This window comes from Manis pentadactyla, chromosome 4, assembly GCF_030020395.1.
Source record: "Manis pentadactyla isolate mManPen7 chromosome 4, mManPen7.hap1, whole genome shotgun sequence".
NCBI classification, from domain to species: Eukaryota; Metazoa; Chordata; class Mammalia; order Pholidota; family Manidae; genus Manis; species Manis pentadactyla.
In genome coordinates, this window is record NC_080022.1 from 151351698 (window position 1) to 151356136 (window position 4439).

The 4439-nt window shown below is 42.6% G+C and overlaps 1 pseudogene; it reads right to left on the reverse strand.

Moving 5' to 3' along the window:
* Nucleotides 1-584: 584 nt before the first annotated feature.
* LOC130683497 (eukaryotic translation initiation factor 3 subunit J-like) lies at nt 585-4070 on the reverse strand (annotated as a pseudogene).
* Nucleotides 4071-4439: the final 369 nt, after the last annotated feature.

A 4439-nucleotide genomic window follows, 5' to 3' on the forward strand; every position in this document is an offset into this window, starting at 1 on the left:
AAGCCAGTTGGATAGTCTTGGAGACATAGTCCCTTTCCCCTTTCAGTAGCTCAGCAGAGCTAGTTCAGCAGGAACCAACCAGCTCAATGGAAAAACAGCCTCCACCTTTCTAATGAGATCGCTTCTTTCATCATTGGAGTTTCCACTGTTAGTCGTGTAGATGTTCCTGCCTTGCCATCGTATAAACGTGATACATTCCAGGCAGGCTCCCTCCCTACAGGGCCCCTAGCCAATGGGCACCTGGGCCAGCTAAGTCTGGCCCAATCCCCTGTTACCATTCTCTTTGTAAGTTTCCCCAAGAAACAATAAAACCATACTTTATATTTGCACATTTGGTACTTCTGTCCTCTTTACATAATAGGAGGTCAAGGAACATTGTGCCCAGGAATGTCTATGGGTTGTTGGCATGGCAAATATTATGGTAGAGAAGAGCTAGAGTCTAGAGCCAAAGTCCCCAACCACCCGTGGGCATCATTCATTACTACACCCGCTCAGAGAGTCTCACGTCTATCTGGCTCAACCCCTGCATCAGACAGTGTATTGATTATCTGGTGCTGTGCAACAGATCACAGCAAAATAGTGGCTTAAAATAGCAATAAACATTTATTCCTCACAATTTCTGTGAGCCAAGAATTCAGGAGTAGTTTGGGCAGTTCTGGCTCTGGGTCTTTCATGAGGGTCTCAAGATCTCTGCCAGGGCTGCAGATCTGAAGGCTTCACAGGCTGGAGGTCCACTTTCAAGGTGTGCTGCTCACTTACATGGCTCCCACGGTGGTGCCGGATGCTGGAGGGCGCCTCAGTCCTCCTCATATGGGCCTGTCCCCATGCTCCATGATTGAATGTCCCCACAGCGTGATGGCTGGCCTCCTCCAGAGTGAGCAATCCAGAGAGGGAGACAGATGGAAATTACACTTTTTATGACCTAGCCTCAGAAAGCATATAGCATCACTTCTGTCACATAACATGAATGGTTAAAAGTCAGTCACTAAATCCAGCTCACATTGAAACCTTTTGAAGAAAAAAGACTCAAAGAATTTGCAGACATTTTACAGTTACCATAGACAGGAAAACAGAAATCACTGTAGATATTTCAAACAAACAAACAGAAAGCTTGTATACAAACAATTGGTTCTTTTCATTGGAGGGGCTAGTGGTGAAAGCTGAGGGTGGGGGCACTGCACCCCACTAGCTTTCAGTTTACTTTGCTGTAGCTGCTTTCCACAGACTCACAGTTGCTGTTGCCACTCAGAACCCAGGAAACTTCTGGAAACTACTGCTGAGGTCATTGCTGCCTGGTGACTGGTGGGGTGCATGGAGGCCAACATGCAGCCTGTACATCTGCCGCCCCAGAGGAGGAAAGAACGGCTTCCACCTCCTTTCTACCCTCCGGATTTCACACAAGTACATTTTATTGGTGGAACTCTGCTGTCAAGGGCATCTGTGAAATGTTCCTGGGCTTCCAACACCTGCAGAGAAGGGGGTAGAGATTGGTGTCAAGAGCCAACCAGTGCCACTCAGCATCCTCCATATTACAGACACAGTGAGAAGACCCCGCCTGTACTGGCAGGGATCCTAGCATCCTACATTTTTTTTTCCAGTTTCAAAGGAATTTAATATTATTTACACAGTTCAGTAACAGATGATACATTCCCATTTCTTAGAAACTGATCTCTGTAATAAAATAATTTTAAATTCAGTGTATGTCATTATTACTGCTAAGGAAATCATAGCCCTTGTCTGTCTTAAAACATTCTTTATTTGCTGTCATTATTGCTCTGTAGTCACTGCTTTGTTAATTCCTCAAATCATTTAGATGGTCCTGTCTTCCACTTAGGAGTCTCAATCAAAGTTCCATAGACCACAATTTCCTATGTAAGAGAAATTAAGAACATCTTCTGTTTTGTCCCTACTTTTGATTTTGTGATGGTTTCAAAAAAAGACTCCAACCACCAATTTGGTTAAATTGCTTAAAAGACAATATATAATAAAAATCACCCAATCTATGCTTAGAGGCATAACCTGAGTTATAAGCGCAATTACTCCAAATAAATAGTTCTTCTAGGTACCTAGTTAGGCTTTAGTATCTAAACAATTTCCCCAAATAAATAAGAAGGCAGCCCTATACCTTTGTTGCTCTAGGGTAGCACTTAAGGGCCTGGCGACTCATTTTTCTTTTAAAGCTATTAACTACTTATCAAGCACTTATTAAGCTTTGTAAGCATATTGAGAACTCTAGTCCCAAGAGTGGTGTTCTCTACTCTCCAAAAATATCTCTTGGGAGATAACACAATTAAGTCCTCACAATAGTGATTTTATTAAATTAGTTGCTTTATAAAACATTGACGATGTCATAATTGTTAACATAACAATTTGCCAAACTGTAACTGGTGCAGTTTGCTGAGCATGTTTTATAAAGGGAAGTAAATGCCAAAACCCTGTTAAAGTTATTCCATTGTAGCCTAGGAGAACAAAGGAGATTTGTTTCTCAGACACTTAAAAGAGGCAAATAAAACAGGTAGTATCCCCTCCCCAACCTGAAGTACTCCATCAGTAGAACAGTCTGATAAATATAACTAGACAGTCTATGCTGCATTCAAGAGATTCCACAACTTGTAATGCAATAATGGAGAGGTTTACCTTCTTCAGATTCAAAGTTGGAGGGTTTGGTCATTTGATTTTAAGTATCAAACTAGTGCTTTTCAGCCACGGTATCTTCACTCTGAGCAGTCTTCTTCACAATGTATTTCTAATATCCTCATGCTCAATTTTAAGACAAAGCAATTTTAATACTAGGTGCACACCACATTCCCTTGTTGCAAACTGCTTTTCTTGACAAGTTATGAAGTAGTTCAAGGAGGTATGGATAAGGCTGTATTACTGAATGGTGCTGGTAAATACTACACAGATTTTTCGTCGTTTTGCAACTTTAGTTTCCAATTTAGTGACTGTTCTTGTGGAATCAACAACAATGACAACATTATTAGGTTTCTTTTTTTAACTATGATTTAGTAGCAACTGAGGTTCCCAATTTTAACCCCTTGGCAGCAAGATCCAAGTTCCCTTGTTCACACATTAGCACCTAAGTGTCAAGGGGTTAAATAACCAGCATAAAAGATACTGCACTTCTGATTGTAGCATTTGGCAGAACTGAAAGGAAAGGAAGTTGTGCTACATGTTGAAGGGATTGTGGGCAACAGAAAGAAGACACCAGGAGAAGATCAAATGTCACATGAAGTCTTCATAGTCTTGTACATACCCTCCATCATAACCACCATAATCTGCCAGATCGTCCTTCATGGTGGCCTTTAATCCCCCTCCAGGAACCGCACCTTTCTTCTTCATTTTGGCTTTGCTTTGCTTTTCTTGCTTCTGTTTTTCACTGCAAAGTACAGTCAATGAATTGGTAATCTTTTTCAAGTCATCACTTTCCAATGAAATACATACATCTCGAACTAAGGCTTCCAAAAAACTGGCATAATATAATGACTTTTCATATTGTGTAATTTTGTCTTTTAGTAACTTTCCAAATTCTGTGAAGTCATCTCTTGAAGATGGGTTCATAGCATCTATTCCACAAACTGTGTTATTAACACCAAAAGTTTCTATGGCTAATTCAAGGTCTGACTCTTCCTGTAATTTCTTTAGCCGCAGTTTATCTGCTAATTGTTCTTCTGGTGTTAGCACTTAGGTTCTTCATGTTCTTCTAACCTCTTTTTATTATCTTCTTGCCTTTTCTTCTGCTGCCGTTCTTTCTCTTTTATCTTCTCTGCTATTTTTTTCTTTTCTGAAACTTTTACTTCTGATTTTACTGCTACTTCCTCTTTTTTTTCGTCATCATCGTCATCCCAGTTATCCTTGACGCCCTCGTCCTCGTCCTCACCTTCCCAGCGGTCCCCACCAGCAGGACCGCCGCCGCCCCCCACCTTCCGCACCGGGTCTTCCACGGAGAACGTGTCCGCGTCCCAGGAGTCGGAGTCCCCCGCTGCCGCCGCCGCCATCTCGGGCCAGGTGTGCGCGTGGGTGCGCGGAACGAGCGCGGAGCTGGCGCGGCGGAGGTGAATCACTGGCTTTGCTCTGGATGGCCGGCACGGGGCCGCATCCTACATTTTTGTAGGTGTTCAAGTCTTTGTAAAAGAGCTAGCTGAGTCAGAAACCTGGAAAGGTGTCCTAGCTGGAAAGCAGACTGGGTGCTGGATGCTGGTGACATGCACTCATCCCCAGAGGTGACTGGAGAAACACTTGGAACTTGAGAAAAATAAAACTTTTTCAGGATGTGGGGGTAGGAGCCAAGATGGTGGCGAGAGTAGGGCAGCAGAAATCTCCTCCCAAAACCATATATATTTTTGAAAACACAGCAAATATAACTATTCCTAAAAGAGAGACCAGTGGATACAGTACAAGAGCCTGGTACATGTACATCTGTGAGAACTCAGCATCTC